Below are 20,490 nucleotides of genomic sequence, written 5' to 3' on the forward strand. Positions count from 1 at the left end.
TAAGTAATCCTACAAACATTATTTTTAAACGTTCTATGTTTTTATTTGGCTTTGAAATGGGCGTCGTTTAGTTAATACTTAGGTAAAAGAAACATCGAAAAACTTAGACAAATTCGTAATACTAATTTTGATTATTTTACGACCAATTAGAGGCAAAATTGTAAAAAGGTAGCTAATACAATTTAGCAAGAGTTTTGCGAAGTTGATGTCAGGCCAGCCTATAAACTTGACAACAGAAAACATAGAAAACAGAAACAAACATATTTAAATTAGTCACAAATAATTCCCTACTAATTTATTTCGAACAAAAAACAAAATAAAATTAATATACTAATTAGAAATCCGGTTTTTGAGGCTGTTTAATGTTCAAGTTGCTTCAAGGTATTAAAGCAATAAAACATAGAACAAAATTAAGACTATTTTGTATTTTTTTTAAATTAGTAAAAAAACCATTAAATAAAAGAACAATTTAGAGCAGCAAATAAAACAAGAAACACAGAAAACATTGCATTAAAATATGAAAATTGTCAAAACTTTTTGTGCAAGTAAAAATATGTGTTGAAAAATGAGTAGAAAAATCAGTATTCAAAAGGATTTCAAGAAATAGTTTCCATAAGTGAATTAGGTTAAGTACATTAAAAAACAGCTCATATTAGAAGCCTGGTTGGCAGTTTGTACTTAAGATTAATAATTGACTGATATCAAAGGGATTTAGCTAAGCTAACTTTTCGTTAGCAAACATTTTTAAAAATGACAAACACGAAACCACTTGGGTGACGTTTTTGAATATTGAATTAAGACATATTAAGATAACGTAGTACCCGTGACGTGATAGTTGGTGCCTACGACTGTCATGCCAGAGGTTCCATCCCTGCTGTACCACCTTTTTTTTCACGGGTAGCCCCTATTGCGTGGAGTTACAAATCCTATAACTGCAATTCAAGTCTTGAAAAGTGCTTTCTTAAATAACACTTTAGGATTCGGCATAATATATGTGGGTCCCCTCCATCACTGACATTACTTACATACAGGAATGGTTGACAGTTGTGAGTCACCAGCGCCAGGTTCTCTACAAGCTGTTGCGCTATCTTATGTACTTCCTTTAGGAAGTTATTTTAATCGGCCTTATTTGTAGAATTGAAAATGTTGACATTTTTCGACGTTTCAAGATCCCTAGAGTCGAAATAAAAGATTTTTAGAGAGATGTATGTGAGTGTGTGTGTACGTAGGTTCGTACGTCCGTACGTTCACGTATTTTTCTGTCTTCCATAGCTCAAGAACTAGTAGAGATATCGACTTCAAATTAATTTTGTAATACAGATAATAATGCAGAAAGGACTCTCAAAAAATTGAGTGGGTAGGTTTTTTACCATAGCAACATTTTGGTTAACCCCAAACTTATCACGAGCCAAAGCGCTAGAGATTTGAATTAAATTTTAAATTGTAACGTGATACCAAAAATTTATAAATTAAAATAACTGACCAACAAATATTTGTCACCTCGAAAATTTTACGAACAAAAAAAGATTTTTTCTCCAAAACAATTTTGTGCAACGAAGAATTAAGTTTTTAACATTTAGTAAAATTAAAAAAAATCGAATAGACAGTTTTTTTTTACAAAAAATAAAAACCAAAGAAAAGAATTACTAAAATTTGGTAAACATTGAAAATATTGGCTTAAAACATTCAGACATTTTTTTCGACATTCAGAAATTTGTTTATGAAAATCCAACATTCAGTTTTTTTCATAAGAAATTAAAATCTAAAAAAGTAGTACCCAAATTCTACTAAAATTGGTAAAAATCGATTTGCGACTAAAAATGTCGTTAGCAAAAATAGATCTTGAAATCAAAATATTTTATCAAATGCAAAATATTGTTGGTTATTTTTAAATTTTTTAGAATAATTTAAATGATAACTTTTTTAACAAAACATGAAAACCTACAAACCTTTTAAGCAAGACAAATCGACCGACGGTATGGGATGTTATCAGTATGTTTCGCAACACAGCCTCTTTTTCATATTCATATTAAGAAGGCTTTGAAACCAAAAATAAAGTTTTAGGTACATATATCCAAGCATTTGAAGACCAACTACTTATTCGAATTTCAACTAGAAAACTACGATATTGAGTTTGCAATAAAAACACGATCTTAAAATAAATAAATAAATTAGGTGGCGCAACAGTCCGTTGAGAACTAGGGCCTAGTGACTTACAACTCTTAATCATTCCTGTGTGCGAGTAGAGTTGTCAGGAATGGAGGGGACCTACAGTTTATATGCCGAATCCGAACGGCTTATTTGAGAAAGCACTTTTTCATGACAAGAGTTACTCTTGGAGAATTTGTCAATTCCTCGCAAGATGTAGTACCCGTAAAAAGACTTTAGATGGCATTGGCAGGGATCGAACCCAGGACCTCTGGTATGACAGTCCAAGGCACTAATCATCATGCCACGGGTACTACAAAAACAAAACAAAAAACACGATCTTAGTATTTACTAAAAATGCGCTCTTAAAACATAAATTCCACACAACACTGTATCTGGTGAATCAGTGAGCTCTATAAGCTCACGAAGTTTAAGGTCAGTACACAATGAGAAGATAGATCTTATGCTGTGTGAAATGAAGCTTAAGATGTTGAATTGAGGTACCTTCATAATACATACAAATTTTGTTTTTCTAGTTGTTGTTGTCTTTCGCAAAATAGCATAATCATCATCATTATATCATTTTTAGCTTGTTGTTCGTTCGTTCTTCTTTTTCTCGACTAAATTCTTCTTAATACCTTTCTGCTTGTTTTTTTTCTTATATTGTATTGTCAATACACTTAGGAACTGGTACATCATTAAGATGAAGAGATGCATTGTAACGGATGGCGTGGAACGGGATTTAATGATAATTGCAACAAAAAAAATTATCTATAATTAATAGGTAGGTAAGCACCTGTTAGCTTGTAAGTTGACTTTCTGTCTAGTGTCTATCTATGGAATAACAACTGGACAATACCTACTTCGATAGTGGATGAGAAGAGGGCTTTAACCTCTCTACAGATGTTATGATGCTGATCAAAGAGATTGACTTTGGATTAATTGTTAATTTGTATCTGATTTAAAATTAATTCAAAAGAAAACTGTTCAAAAGTGCTTTTAGGTGTTTTTATTGGGACAAGCTTACATTTTGTAGCTTATAGAGATGTTATGTATATATGTATGTATGTACATAAAGTGTCCATGTTCAATGATGAATCATCAAAGTTGTTGATAATACTCTGAGGCAGGCAAAATAATATTTAATTTTTTGTCTCTTAAGGTGTGGCTTCGTTTTGTTGACTTTACAGTTTAATAGGTTATAAATCATTTTTCTAGTGTGGCGGCTAAGATTGGAAAGTTTAACTTTTGCATGTGAGGATGGAGATATTAAAGGCGTCTTGTCGAAAGTTTTATATGCGAGTTTTTAGATTATTCTGGTGATAAGTTCAAGGTTTAAGTACTACATTGTGTATTGTTTTTGATTGATTCTAGCTAGAGCTAGTTTTTAGTTGAATAAAAAAAATAATAAGGTTAAGCAGATGGAGTATAGATTTTCATGGCCACCAGCTAACATTCTGTGGTCATATATGAAAACTATTTTTAAACATAGTGTTTTTAGATAAGCTTTAATTTTGATTTTTAAACAAAACGTCTATTGTTTAAGAAAAATCAATGAATGTTTATTTCATTATAAAGAAAAAGTAATGTAATTAACAATGAAAAAAAAATATCAGCCAAATATCTTCTAGCCCACCATTATATTCCTTTGATGAAATTTTCCATTGCCATTTCACACATTTGCGTCTGTATGTTTTCAATAAATTCACCCATTTCATCTTTAAAGACTTGAATCTACATCAATATCTTTAAATTAAGGTTCAAAAATGAATTAATCAGAGCTTCGCAGCAGAATCCATTCACACTCATAAATTAACCAGCCTACTTTTAGATTAAGCCAACTTTAATCACACCGCTGCGCTGGCCAAAAAATCAAACCAAACATTGACTGTTGAGGAATAGGAATCTAGTCATCTTTAATTTTTTGATCAACAAATGCAAACATTCTGCTTGTGCTAATGTGGCCTCCGAAAATGAGTCCAATATTGAAGTTTTTCGATAAAATTTCGGACGATTTGTATACATTACCAGAACCTTATCAGTTTCTGAACTTTGAAATCTTTAAGACTTGATTCTTTATGAAAAATATGATGCTTAACGGATTACAGGAACAATATACTTAGTTTTCTTGAACGACATACACAAGATATCTATTCTGCACATTACTAACTATAGTTCCAGAAGCTCGAAGTTTTCCACAATTTACACTATTGCTGATTGAGAAAGGTTATTTTACCATCATACATAAGTGCTTTAGTTTTTCGAATTGTTACTGGAAAATATTCATCGAATTTTATATTATGCATTGTGTATAGTAAACAAATATTTTTTGGAAAAAATTCAATTAACAGTTTTTTTTATAAATCAAAAAAAAAAAACTTAAAAGAAATAAGTGTCACCTCCAATATTTTACGAACAAGAAACAATTTCATCTCCAAAACAATTTTATGCAACAAAGAATAATTTTTTTTTGAAACTGGTTAAATTGTAAGAAAAGTCGAATTAACACTTTTTTTTTACAAAAAAAATTAAAACCTTAGAAAAAATATTACTAAAAGTTGGTCAAAATTGGTTTTCGGCTTTAATATCATTTTACAAATTAAAAAGAGGCTGGGATGCGACCCACACTGATAACTTCTTATCTCGTCTGTCGATTTATCTTGCATACAAAATTTGTAGATTTTAGTGTTTTGTAAATAAACTAAAAATTACCAACAATATTCTGCATATAGTTTGATTTTAAAATATATTTCTATCAACGAGTTTTTTAGTCGTATGCTAATTTTTACCAATTTTAGTAGGAATTTGGGTACTATTTTTTGTAGATTTTAATTTTTTATGCAAAAATTCCTGTTGTTATTTATAAAAAATTACTGAATGAGATAAAATTAGTTTAAAACCAACATTTTTAATTTTTGCAAAGATATTTGAGTCGAAACTAAGTTTTTAACAAGTAATGGTATTGTTTTTTTTTAAGTTTTTATTTTTATAAGAAAAACCTGTCAATTCGATTTTTTCTCAAAATATTACCAGATGTCAAAAACGTTATTCTTCGTTGCATACAATTATTTTGGTCTAGTGATCTTGAAAACACGAGAAATGTCAACATTTTTAATTCGACAAATATGTTATAAGAAATATTGTGTTAGACATTATAACGTATAAACGTCGAATTTCTTGGAGTATTGGACATTATGCTAGGAAATGATAAACGATTTTGATTTGATTAAGCTTGCAAAGATTACAATTATGATTTATATGAACCCTATGAGGTCTGTAATTTAGCTCTAGCATTTCAGTTCGGATCTTAAATATTAAACTCATCTCGTAAGCTGTGAATTCTTTTCGAAAATAATTTAAATAATTTGCTTTCGCCAAACAACGATTCAGTTTGCTGTGTATCGTTCTTGACATTGACTTTTAGCACAGTTCAGAGAATTTTGAATTATTTGTTCGTCAATTGCTGAGATGCAGTCAAAGAATTAATCCTTCCATGAAACAAAGTTATTGAAGGCTAAATTCAATGACGTATTATATTTAGCAGCCAATCCTTGCCAATCTTTGTAACAACGCCGAAGTGCAATCATAAGTACTTTTCTTTGAAGATCAATATCACATTTCTTTAAATTTTTGCTAATATATTCCGCATTTGCCTTAAGGTTCTTTAAGATAATTGGAGGTAGTCGAGGTTCGAAATATATATCATAGTAAGGTGTTTTTAAAGGGACCTTAAATACACGTTTGAAGAAATATATCTGTATAACTTCAAAGTCTTTAAATACTCCATAACCATGCACTTTATTAGCATAACAGAGTGAACTTTCAATTGTTGCATCAAATACTTTGAATTTTACCATCGGTTCGATACATTTGTTATAAAAAAAACTTAACCAAATGCAGGTAATGGCTGATTTCGATGTTTAAATTGTGTGTTATTTTAAAATCTAAGTATTTAATTTCTTTAACTACCTCTATTCTTTCACCATTAAGGTTCCAAGAACGGTAATTTCTGACATTATGATTATGAGATCTAAAACCATTATCTTCGATTTTGAAGAATTTATTTGAAGATCGTAAGAGTTACAATACTGGTTAAGTTTGTTAATTTGCAGTTGTAGAGTTACCGGATTATCAGTAAGAATGACAAGGTCATCCGCATATAAAAGCACCTTAATAAGCAAATCACCATAATATGCATTATGAAAAGTGAGAAGAGCAAAGGACTCAATATACAACCTTGCGGGACACCCACTTATGTCTTAAATTGATTCAAAGAGATTTTACCATTAAAAACTACCGCTGTTGTATTTGAAAGAAGTTTCTCATATATTCTTAAAAATTTTGAAGAGTAATAGTTTTGTGTTCATAGTATCAGAGCAGCTTTATAATCTACAAAAAAGTATAGAGATTAAAGTTTTCTTATCCAAAAAACTTGTATCAACTGAAGAGAGGTTAGCACGAAAGCCAGCCTGAAAACAAATTATTTTGTTGTTTGTTTCAGCCCAAGGTACAAGTCTTAGATATAGAATCTGAGTATACAGTTTTCGTAATGAGTTGAAAACAGAGATACCTATGTAGTTTTCGGGGAGATTAGAATCTCCTTTTTTATAGATCGCTAAAATGGATGACTCTTGGAAATTCGTTGGTATTTCTTAGTTGTTGAACACTCGGTTAAGTAAGAACAATAGATGTTCTAAAAATTGTGATTTGGCATTTTTCAAAAATTCGGCTGGAATGCCATCTAAACCCAAAGCCTTATTGTATTTCATTTTTTCTAGTTCAAAAAGTACTTCTGGCATTGAGAACGGAGTGTCTAGTTCTTCGATGTAAACAAAAGGTAACGCAAAACATAATGAACAATTATTTCATTGTGTGCTAAATTTTTTAAGAAAGATCCAATCTGCATTTTATTATAAAAAAAAATAAAAACTTTTAAGAAATGTTACTTAAAGTAGTAGAAATTGGTTTTTGACTAGAAACCTCATGAACAAAAGTATATTTTGAAATCAAACTATTTAATTATATGCAAAATATTGTTCTTAATTTTTATTTAGTTTCTAAAATAAATCCAACTCACAACTTTAAAAAAATAAAACACGAAAATAGTCAAAAACAACAAAAAACTGATAATAAATGATTTTCACCTCAAGTATTGAGAGAACGGAGAAAAAACTTGACTTCAAATTATTAATCTTTTAGAGAATATTGTTATTTTGTTAAAGTTTAAAGGAATAGAAATCGAAATACTGGACGGGAAGTTGTCAGCATGGTTCGTATTTTTTAACAAATGCAAAATTTTTTAACAACATAATGCTCAAAGACAAATTTAGATGAAATTGAAGTAAAATTGTTGGTTTTGGAAACTTATTGAACCAACTCTACGTTTCTGTTCAAAAGTTAAGATTATCATATCTGAAGAAGGCAGGGATGGAAAGAATTTATTCAAGAGTCATTATTCCTTTATAAATAATAATAATACACTACATATTTAAAAATCAGAACTAAATGTAATTTATGTATATTGAAGTCATTCTTATTATTCATAAAAGACGAAATCTTTTCTTTCTAAAAATACATAGCTATCCTTTCAAGGAACATACACGCAAATAAATTTTGAAAACTGTACCATGAGAGTATAAATTTTGAACAGTGTGTACATCAAAAATTGTATGTTTTTTGGTTTAGTCCTCCTGTTGCTTCCCAATGCAGTCACAATAACAAGAACAACAACACGATCCGACCACCAATATAAGAATCATAACGTGTAGTAAAACATAACCCGCAGTGAAATAACCAACCTCAGGTATACTCAGTGGATTACATAAAATCTGGATACCTATACAAAAGTCCTGACTCGAATGTTGGGCTGATGCTTAGTGCTACAAAGAGGTGGGGGTTTAGTAGAGGGGGATATGGAGTTTCTGCTCTATTTTATTTATTTACAACTGTTTTCTCAAGGAGCAGCTTATGCCTTAAATCAGAACAGTATTATAAATGAAAAGACTACATCTCGTTACAAATATACCTTATATGTACATATCTAGAGGTATACCCACCCTTATTATACCCTTCTTGCCTTCAAGCAGTGTTGCTGCATGCATTGATTGTTATAATGGGGTTCAGAACTTGGTTATACGAAGATTGGGGTTGCTGTTTTGTTAAGGGGGGGGGGGGGGTGAGCTTATAGAGAGGAGTTTATCCGCAAACGGGATTCTGAGTCAGCAGGGACTACTGCCGGTTAATAGTGGCGGATTGATTGGAAAATTGAATTCTTATAAAGTAAATACTCATACAAGACTGAGGACTGAGATTCGAGGTCGGCAAATTGAAGCGGAACGATTTATGGAATCATATACTGTATGTTAGAACCTTCGAACTCAGCAGGATTGGAGGAGCTTGTGTGTGTCCTGGACAAACATCGTTTGGTATCGCAGTACACCTTCTGACACGCCATTTGAAAAGACGTAGAAGTAGATACTTAAAGGATGGAGAATATTATGGAGTGATGATGTCGGAGTATACTCGTAAAGGCACACAAAATTCTTGTTCCTGCTTACCGATGCTGTATGAGCTGTTCGAAGGGGCTGAGGTATTGTCGAAGTATTCTCATATCTTCTCGTCTTCATTGTGTCGCTGGTTGTTGCAAAATCATGACCGGAATACCTTGGTTGGATTTTAGATTCTCTCCCTGAATTCCGTCAGCCTCCAAATGAGACGACGACGCGACGATGAGACAAATCAGGTTGCAGGGTTAGGGTGATATGCGACAGTGGAACACTCGATATGACAAGGTACACATAGATAAGTGTTCCATCGAGTATACGATACACGTTTATTCCACACTTGGCGCAGACGAGCTGGAGGATTTTTAAAATTATATATATATGTGAGAGAGTTCGAAGGAATGATAACGAGACCGGCAACGTGGAGGCAATCAAACGTAAAACGATTGCCAGTCAATCCCCGTCCCATATGTATGCATGAGGTACAACAATGCAACAGTCCTATCTACAGATATATACTCTGTTGCTTCTCTGATGATGAACAAACGAGGAATGAACTATGTGGGTGAAGGCGGGTGAAGCGGCTCGCAACTGGCGGATGGAGCAAATAATGTCGATGTCGATGATTATGATGATATTGCGCCGCGCTGTACATATCCACTGATGATGACTACAACGACAACGATGACATTCTTAAGTAAACTAAACCCTGAGTAAATTGCAAGGAGCTCCTTCCAGCCCTGCCCTGCTCAGCCTGCAGCTCAGCACAGTACTCCTACAAAGAAAGGATAATAAATTTTCATTGCATTGTGCACAATTTACAGAACGGGCAGGGACATAACACAGCCTGCGACGAGGATGACAACGACGACGACGACGGACGGATCATAAAGGAGGAAGAAGTACCTACCTTCCTACCTACCTACATTTTGTACATGCGGAATACAAATGTGGATACAATTTCGAACAAAAGCTTGAATATTTCAAAGTGAGTAACTTTTTTTGCATGTTTTTGTTTTATATTCTGTCATTTCTCTTGGTGTGTTTGTGTTTGGTTATGTAGATCAAGGACGATATACATGACAAGGATGAAAAGGATGACATGCGGCCCTCTCGATCTACTTTTTCTAGTACTAGATATAGATTTTTGTTTTATTTTTTTTAAGAAATATGAGACTCCTTTTATATACTTATAGAAAGAGGCAAATAGAGACCAAAAGAGAGAGAGAGAGAGAGAATATAAAATAACTTTAAGAAGCATCTATAGAAGAACAAGAAGAACAAAAAAAAAACTAAGATAACTAAAATCATTCAATGTGCAATTCAAACATTTATTCGGTTTCTAGTTAACGAATGTATAAGCAAAAAGATTCAACAATTAAGAATGCACAATAAGTAGGTATAGAGTGGGTTAGGTTGGGTAATGGGTAGGTACACTTATTTCAAAAATTGATGTCTTACTCTTGTATTTGAATTATTTAATGAGCTTTACCATCACATATATCATGTTTTTGAATGAACGACAGAGAAGGATGTTTCAAGTACAGAATCGAGTAAATTCTATTTCAGGAATATTTAAGAAGAATTCTTAATAAAGATTTTTGCTAGTGTTAGATTCAAGATATTTTTCTTAGTAAAAAATTCGAACGTGCAAATTATTATGTTAAAGTCTACGAGGAAAATATTTCTAAGTCTAGAACTATGTGTGTAATAAGTTTTTTATTCGATTTTAATGTTTGTGGAAAAAATCAAATTTTTAAATGAAAAATAAACTCTAGACAAAAATTTCGATCCAAAATTGAAAACAAAGCTTGGACCCTACTATGTTACTCGATTCTACAATGAAATTGCTCGAATTCGAAAAATTGGTACTATGTTTCTATTTGACTATATTCGAACCAACGAAAATCAAATGTGTGCCAACTATATTTTTATGAACTTTCGAATAAACGACGAACTACATATGTAACTCGAAAGAAGAGTTTAAAACAAGGCAAAATCAAAAATAATCACTCTACATCAAATGCGTCTGCGAACGAAGTTTTTTTTTCAAAAATAGCTGCTGGACTTTCGTTTCTCTTCCTGATTCATTTCAAAATTCATCATCAGCGGGCACATGATTTTTTTTGATTGAAGTCAAAACTTCGGCAAGTATTTTTGACATGGTTTGTTGCAAGTCCAGCGTTCTTTACACCATCGATTTGGCTGCAAGTAGTCATGTCGGATGATATGGTGTTAAGTAAGAACATAAATCCGGCCTTAAAAAGACTATAGTTCTAAACAAAACTGAAATAAAAGTATATATTATTCATTGAAATATTCTAATGTATATCTATATATGTACAAATCTTTTATCACTTAGCTCCATTACGTTGGAATTATCTCTTATTCTTCTGCGTTCAATTTGTACAAATTTTATTTTATTAACTTCCAATAGGAAGTTATTGTAATGGGTTCGATTTGTCAAATTGAAAATTATGAAATTTCTCGACGTTTCAACGTCCCTAAAGTCGAAATAAAAGATTTTTAGAAAGATGTCTGTGCGTGCGTGTGTACGTTCGTACCTCCGTACGTTCGCGACGTTTTTTTCGTCGTCCATAGCTCAAAAACCAGAAGAGATATCGACTTCAAATAAATTTTGTTACACAGGTAATAAGCAGAAAGATGCAGAAAGGGCTCTTGAAATCTGATAAAATGTTTAGAAAAATCGAATTAACAGTTTCTTTTTATAAAAAATAAAAATCTAAAAAAAATATTACTCAAAATTCGTAAAAATTAAATATCGATTCAAATATCTTTTCAAAAACTTGAAATTTATGCTTCAAGCTTATTTTGTCTTATAAGAAATATTGTTTTCAACATTCAGTAAAATTTTGAGAAAAATCCAATTGACAGTTTTTTTACAACAAATAAAAATTAAAAATATTGGCTTCAAACTTATTTTATTTTACAGAAAACATTATTTTCGATATTCAGTGATTTTTGTATAAAAATCCAACAGTCCGTTTTTTCATAAAAAATAAAATCTATAAAAAATAGTACGCAAATTTTGTAAAATTGATACTAGTACATAAAGAAAAACTTTTAAGCAAGACAAATCGATAGACGGGATGGAAAGTTATCAGTGTGGGTCGCATCCCAGCCTCTTTGTTTTTACATTACATTACATTTCACACTACTCTGCACATAAATGTGCAGACTAGAGAACACAGCACCTTGAGCAACTAAGGCTATGTAAGGTGATAACAACACAAGACATTAATACAAGACAGAAGGACAGAAGAGAAAGAACAACAGAAAGAAAGAACACATGACAACAGCACGCGGTAGGTTTCGAGACGGTCCCCCATCTTTCTACTAACCACGCTCACTGATGCTTGATCTCGGTGATCGATGGGAACCGAAGCTTTATCAGTGACTAGGCCGTTGCCCTCTTTGTTTTTTTTGTTTTTGTTTGTTCCTAAAACTGTCAAACAACTCGATACTCGTCCAAAAGTACACAATTTTTTGAAAACAAGTTGGATTAACCAGCGTCCGATTCTAATTTCATACGTAGTACGATTTGAAAGTAGAATCGGAAATAAGTTTCGAAAAGAATGAAAAGTAAAATCGAATTACATAGGAGGACCCCTGTAATTTTGTTTTTCAAAAATCACAAAGCAATATATAGACTTTAAAAACCTTATTTGAGTTCCTGCATATTTTAAGAACCAATACTTGAATTATTGACTACATAAAAATTTAAGCCGTAGGGGTGGACTCTGTAAATATATTCAAGATAGTTCACAAAAAGTACGTATACGCCCCAGCATACCCTGTTAATGGATTACATTAACTTTATGAAAAGAATAAATATACAACAAAATTTCTTATGAATAATGTCTAGATAAATGTTAATCAATACCTCTTACTAACATTATTTCAACCTTACGAACATTCCAAAAGGGATTTGTGGGCTATGTTGTAGAAGCTACATAGGTCAAAATCATTTTCTGTAGAATTCACATGCATTTTAAGAGCTTGTACAAATGGATAAATTGTTACTGGATCTTTCTTTAACATAATTTCCATCGAATATTCAAGATTTCATAATTGAACAGAATGAAGTCAAAATATTGTATGTCAAAATTCTATATTTTACATTCTTTGTTCATCATTTGAGCAATAAAGATTGCATGAACTTAATAATTTTTTTTACTTTTCAAAAGAAGGTTAAGAAGCAGAACAAAGAAGCTCTTCGAGGTTAGATACTATGAGATGAATAAAGATTTTTGATAAATAGTATTATAAACTTAGAGTATTTTGAAAATTCAAATTAAAGACCCTTTAACAAAAGTTAAAAACATAATAATACAGGGTTATCCATTTTGCGGTTTCAAAAGTATACGTAAATAAAATAAATATAAAATATTTTTTTTTCATACTTCTTTTTTATTATAAATTGAAATACTGCATGATTTAAATGACCACCAGGAAGACACTTTTTAACACATATTCGGCTGAGATAGCCATAACTTGTAGAAAGTTGGATCTTAAATGGTCAAGAGGTAAAGGTTTATCTGCATTAACACGTTCTACCGCGTAGCCCTACAAAAAAAGTCCAACGGTGTCAAATCGCATGGTTTTGGTGGCCAATTAAAAATTTGTACGCGATGTAGAATCGTCAAGCGATCCATTTTCATAAATGTCAGATTTTCAACTGGAAACAAAAATCGGCTAAGGAACTTAGTTAGACAAATGTCGAATTCCAGGCATATACTTTTGAAACCGCAAAATGGATAACCGATTACAACTTCAAATTAATTTCGATATCATTAAAATTTTGTATCTATTTGAAAGGACTTTTGATTCTATAAGTTTGGGTTTGGAGGCCGCTTTGACTTTTGGTTTTTGTCTTTATCACAAAGCGGCTTCAGAAAACCCAATAAGAAAATAGGCTAATGGAGTGAAATCGCATGATCTGGGTGGATAGTTCTCATCAAACCCATCATTTACGTAACATATAGATACTTTCGAATCACACGTGTCGTTTTGTTGAACCTTCGTCGTTCGTGTTAATATTGGCCAATTCAAGCCAAAGACTTTGATTTAAAAGTGCTCTAGATGCTCTGATCACCATAGTTCTCAATGAAATATGAACCCTTAAGACTACTATTAGAAAATCCAAATCAAAGTTGGGGGGTACATTGGACATCCTTGGATCTCATACAAATTGGTATAAAAATTCGAAAATTTAGTTTGTTGATGTAATTAACCATCCTAATCCAGAAAATTGCTTCTTATATAAATGAAGATCCATTTTTTAAAGATTTCAGTTCCCAATCAGCGAAATTTAAACGTTATAGATAAGGTTGTATACTTTGAGTTCTGTTTTGTTGCATTTCGAACGGGCGCCCAAAATCACTTTGATAGTGCAGTCAATGAACTAAACAAATTGTCTTCACCTCAAAAGAAAATCCAACAGTTTTGAAACTTGGCACACTTACGAAAGGATGTCTAATAATGACCCAAAAAAAAGTCCCCAAGAATCCGCATGAGCTCTAGCGGCAGTTAAGAGAAATATGGAGTTTGTTTCAGTTTTTCACGTTTATCTTGAAAACTATTTGTCGTATTAAAAAGTAATCTTCCACAAAATTAAAGCGCATTAAATTTCCTAAAAAAATATGATATTAATTTGTTTGTACTTGTTTTAGTTTATAAAATAACTCTACCGACATTTAAGGAAAGCATGTGATGATTTTTTCAAACACGTTGATGATGATTGTGTACCTACATTCCTAAAAACGTTTCTGGAAACTATTATAACAAACAAAACGGACATTGAAAATACAAAAAATGAGTGCATCGCAACAGGGCGTAGCATTATATCAGCTGTGCCACCCAAATCATTCATGTCTCCAATACTAAGCAGCCTTGCCTTATTTATATACAGAATGCTTGGTTCTGAGACGTTGGTAAACCTTATATCAAACTTAGAGTTTTTTCTTCAGACTATGAAGCTCAGTTGCTGGAGATATCAGCTATTTGTTACACGCAACCGGATTCCACAGGTTCATTTAATCAATTTGTGTTACATTTCATTCTTTGGACGGAATAAGATGCATCGCTGCATCTACTTCCATAAGAGAAAAAACCTACACAGAATGCAAAAGCTGAAAAAACTACCTTGTGCTAAATCAACTGGAGAATTTGGAGTCCTTCTTTTGGAAAAATTTCAGAAGACAGAAAATTAAGTTTTTGAGAATGTGAATGCGTGTTCCGAGGAAATGTTACAGCTAAAACCATATGACACTCTTAGGTTGGCATCAAAATTTATTGGCATTTGCGATATTCCAGGATGGAAAGGATACATGCACTCAATAACAACAGGCTTGTTGAGAAGAACTAAATTAATTCCTCTTCTGTTCTTAAACTCTTCACCGTCCGACTATAATATACTTTACACTGCAATTTGTGTGACAAATTTGACCAAAAATGCCTAGTGGTAACATCTGACCAGCTTCTTTGTATAGAAAGTAATGAAATTGTTGCCGCAGCTTCTCGTCTCCCGTCTATCAAAATGCGAAGTCCGATTAGGTGGATTTCGCATGTTAATGTCCTACATTGGCCTGCAAGAATTAATAAGTACTATATACTTCCCGGTTTCTGTTGAAAAGATGATGCAAGGAAAAGCTTTCGCTAGAATAGTTTGTGCTTTAATCAACAAGTCGAAATAAGCCAACATGAATTTAGAGGAAACCTAAAATCTCACGAAAAATTTTCTTGATGAGTCTTCTTCGTTATGTGCACCAAAACAAAACCCTCATTTGATCCATGTTAGTAAGAAACTACAAATAAATCTTACCAAAGTCAAATCTAATGGACCAAGAGCAGCCTTACGGATTTAGCTGTTTAATATGATTGCATTGCTCAAAGATTTTATTTTCGCTGACCGGTCTGGCGATTGGAATGCCCATATTCAGTTCAGTTTATTTCTTTTTAAAGCTTGACTTTTCGTCATGTCATCTGTATTTGCAGGACATAATAAAGCTTGGATTTTTTTTTGGACAATTGCAGACACGAAAAAATGGATACCATATTTTTTAGGAAATTTAATAAGCCTTCCTTTCTTATGAAAAAAACGAAATGCGGATAGAGTTATTTTACAAACTAAAACAAGTACTTACGAGCAAATTTATATGATATTTATTTAAGAAATTTAATACGCTTAAATTGTGTAGAAGATTATTTTTTGATACGACAAATAGTTTTCAAGATAAAGGTGCAAAACTGAAACAAACTCCATGTTTCTTTTAACTGCCGCTAGAGCTCACATCGGATTCTTAAGTAATTTTTTTGTGGGATCATCACAAGACATCACTTAGTAAGTGTACCAAGTTTCAAAACTGTTGGAGTTTTTTGGAGGTGAAAAACTATATTAACTGGAAAAATTATTTCTACGTGTAATAGAACTTCCATGGTGTTTTGAAAAAAACCGGTAGAATACAAAAAAAACTTTACTAATGTGGTTTAAAAAATATGTCCATTATCAAATATTAAAAATGTTGGAAAAGCTTTATAAAGATTAGGAAGGCATCGTGTTGACCTAAGAAATTAACACAAATAAACAAAAGACAGACAATAATTTATTAAATAAAGAGTAATGATATAAATATGAATAACATTAGTTAATAAAATAAAAAAACGCGGACACTTTGCAAAAGATCGTGGTTGCATAAAGTCTTACCTTAATGCAGAAAAAGCTTAGTTTACCAAATCTTTCTTCGGACAATGACATAATATTCTGTATGGACATATTAATCTTCTTAAGAAATACAAAAAATAATAAAATTCACAATATTCTTTCACTGAATACAAATAAAAATAAAAAAGAGGCTGGGATGCGACCCACACTGATAACTTCCCATCCCGTCTGTCGATTTGTCTTGGTTAAAAGTTTGTCTATATGTACTCGTATCAATTTTTACCAAATTTGCGTACTATTTTTTGTAGATTTTATTTTTTATGAAAAAACGGACTGTTGGATTTTTTTTTAAAAATTACTGAATATCGAAAACAATATTTTCTGTGAAATAAAATAAGTTTCAAGCTAATATTTTAAATTTTTGAAAAGGTATTTGAGTCGAAAGTAAATTTTTACGAAGTTTTAGTATTGTTTTTTTCTTAGAGTTTTATTTTTTGTAAAAAAAACTGTCAATTCGATTTTTTTTTTAAATTTTACCAAATGTTGAAAACAATATTTCTTATGAGATAAAATTACTTTGAAGCCAATATTTAAAATTTTTGAAAAGATATTTGAGTCGAAAATCAATTTTTACCAACTTTTATAAATTTTTTTTTAGGTTTTTATTTTTTGTAAAAAACTGTCCATTCGATTTTTTTCAAACTTTAACTGAATGTTGACAACCAAATTTTTTAAAAGATAAAAGCAAATTAAAGCCAATATCTCAAAGTTTTAAAAAGATATTCGAGTCGAAAATCAATTTTTACCAACTTTTATAAATTTTTTTTTTAGGCTTTCATATTTTGTAAAAAAACTGTCAATTCGATTTTTCTCAGCATTTTTCAAAATGTTGAAAACAATATTTCTTATAAGATAAAATAAGCTTGAAGCCTAAATTTCAAGTTTTTGAAAAGATATTTGAATTGATATCCAATTTTTACGAACTTTGAGTAATGTTTTTTTAGATTTTTATTTTTTATAAAACAAACTGTCAACTAGATTTTTCTCAAAATTTTATCAGATTTCAAAAACATTATTCTTCGTTGCACAAAATTGTTTTGGAGATGAAACCATATTTCAGTCGTAAAATTTTGGAAGTGACACATTTTTTTTTCAGTTTTATTGATTTTTAAAAAAATCTGTTATATTGATTTTTTTTTTTTAAATATACGGGTTTGGTATTACGTTACAATATATTATATAAAACTTAATTCAAGTCTCTAGCGTTTTTGGTTCGTAAGGTATTTAGGGTTAACCAAAATGTTCACCTTTTTTTCAAACTGCTATGGTAAAAAAACCACCCACGCAATTTTCTTGAAAGCCTTTTCTGCATCTTTCTGCCTTATTTATCAACGAAAAAACGCCGCGATGTAAGGACGTACAAACGTACGTACACACGCACGCACTGACATCTTTCTAAAAATCTTTTATTTCGACTCTAGGGACCTTGAAACGTCGAGAAATGTCAAAATTTTCAATTTGGCAAATCGGACCCATTACAATAACTTCCTATGGGAAGTTAAAAAGTTTTGTTCGCCCGGGTGTTCATTAATTAAAAATATGAATTAATTGCATTTTACAATTTAACTTTTTTTTCAGTTCTTAGAAAAATTAATTTTCTTTATAATTATTTGATATGAAGAATGGAACTTTTATAAATAATGTGATAATATTTTTTATTTAAATAAAGTTTGACAGTTTTTTTATATAGCAAATTGATACTTAGTCTGGATATATATAACTTCCCGATTGACCTAATACAACTAAATCTTTAATTTTGATTGGAAGATTTTTGAAATGACAATTTTTCTTTAAAAAAACAATATCATTTGTATAAGGACACAAATGGGAAGTTATCAGTTTGGGTCGAATCGCATTTATTTTTTACGATTTAATCCATGCCTAAAGAACGAGCTCTGTGAAAGTAAATTTGTATTTAGACCATGTTTACTCTTAAATTTTCAGGCCATATTCATCCCAACGAAATACTTGTGACATTTAGTAGTTCCAAAGTTAACCTGATCTTTTCTGCTATGTTGAGTCTACAAAATGAATTCCAGTAATACACCAATAGCTGCTTAAACATTAAAAAGTTATGATTACACATAAATCCAATTATTAATTTATTTTTATTTTTTGTGATTACCTCTATACGCATTATTTTCGATAACACTTATGTACGCAATACAAGCATTCAGGAAGGATAATTCCAACACGTCAAGTACTTAATATGCTCGAATTAAGGAATTAAACTTAATAAAATTGAAATGATCCGGTTTGATCAAAATCCATTATACCTATACATATGTACATACCTCGCCTTGCTCTATCTCCCCTGATCTTTGGCATATCATAATAATAACACTCAACCAAACTTAATATGATAGTACACTCAACTCACATCGCCCAAAGGACCATAATTCATTAAGAGTCATTATATTCTTCCAATTTGCAGTAATAAGGATACTTATAGCTTTTACCAGGAAACAAAAAATAAAACACAACAAGTATAAAATGTCCAATATTCCAATAAGAGGAGATATATCGATATAGTATGTAGGTACCTATATAAAGGAGACAAAATAACAACAACAAAACAAAAATGATACCAAATATGAAAACATCCTCATTCAATAATAATTGCAAGAAAATATCGCAATTTATTTTAGTTATCGCCGTTGTGCGCAAATAGCACGCATCAATTCAATTGGTCTGGACAGGGTTTGCTGTATACGGTACGTACCGTACAGGTGTACCTACCTACCTGTATACTGTGCTTATTGCATACACCTTCCCAGCCCCAACCCATATTTGAGCTTTTTGGCTGAATAGTTCAATTTCGTCGCCATCGATGCCGCTTATAAAATAAACATTACGGCAAATTGGAAAAATCTCGCTGTGTGTTACCCCATAAAACACCTCGACCGGGCTATTAACATGCAATCTCACCTATAAACCTTGTTGGCTGAACAGTGGCGGTAGGAGGGGTCGTTTCACGGATGGGGTGGTTGGGATGTAGACGGTGTGCAAAGGCACAGACAACGACGACAAAGAGGACGCACGGGGAGGAATTTCCCAATGATTTTTCAATATTTTCCCAATAAATATTCGGTAATAACGATTTATATACAAATACACAAACAAACACACACACTCTCCCAAAATCTCTTACTTTCATCCAACATCAAGAGCAAAGGACACCATAAAGAAAAAAAAAAACAGATAAACAGGAGCAATCATATAACAAAAATGAAAAATAAAAATGTATTGAAAAATATCGAAATTGCACTTTCGACAGAGAAATGGATGAAAAAGACTCAAGGGCTGTAGCCATACAGACGAACGAAGCCAAGGGAAGGTGTGTACACTCTACGCTGTAACTCGTACATACAGTAGACAACAAAATCATGATAAATTATCACTAACAAGGACAACACTTTAAACATTTATTCAAATATTATGCAAACGTTCCATGTTGATGGAAATAAAAAATTGCACACCAATAAAAAAAAATCAAGGGTTGATTTGGGCAAACGACAGGGAAGTCTGGTCGGTAGAGGTGGCAATGGCGATGGCGATGGCAGCTACAACCGACACGACGTTATAGCCTTGGCGTTGGTTGGTGGCACACGTTATCTGTGGGTGAACATTTGTATACGAGAAAGCTCAAGCAACAGATTTACTTTTCGGAGGACTTTTTTATTTCGTATTCTTATTTTTCTTTTCTTTTTATTTTCTGTATTTTCCTTTTGGTTGTTTGTTACTTTATTGGGGATACAAAATATTGTTCACTTTTGAGTGGGATTTATTGGCGAAATACCGAATAAATATCAAATTGCTTATTGAACGTCTTCTGCCCAATTGTGAATCCATATAACGGAAATCGAGGAAGAATATGAACCTTATAGAGAAAATCTTTTTTTTGTCTTGTTTTGAGTGGTGCGAAAGAGGGGGTGGGGATTTATGTCATATTACAAATATGTATAGAATACGATAGGGTTGAAAAGTCAAAGCATTGATACACAAATATTAAGTAGTCATATTTTTAAGATAAAAAAGGGAGTAACACAATAAATATCGGTACATACATAATTTCTTAGCGTTCTTGAAAAAGTA

At 31.7% G+C, this 20,490-nt stretch overlaps 1 protein-coding gene across 1 annotated transcript in view; it reads left to right on the forward strand.

Moving 5' to 3' along the window:
- The window catches only part of LOC129946277 (calcium-binding protein E63-1), a 435,397-nt gene that overhangs the window by 323,075 nt on the left and 91,832 nt on the right, over nucleotides 1-20,490 (forward strand). The gene's annotated exons all lie outside the window — the stretch shown is intronic.

Source organism: Eupeodes corollae, chromosome 2 (assembly GCF_945859685.1).
Source record: "Eupeodes corollae chromosome 2, idEupCoro1.1, whole genome shotgun sequence".
Classification (NCBI taxonomy): Eukaryota; Metazoa; Arthropoda; class Insecta; order Diptera; family Syrphidae; genus Eupeodes; species Eupeodes corollae.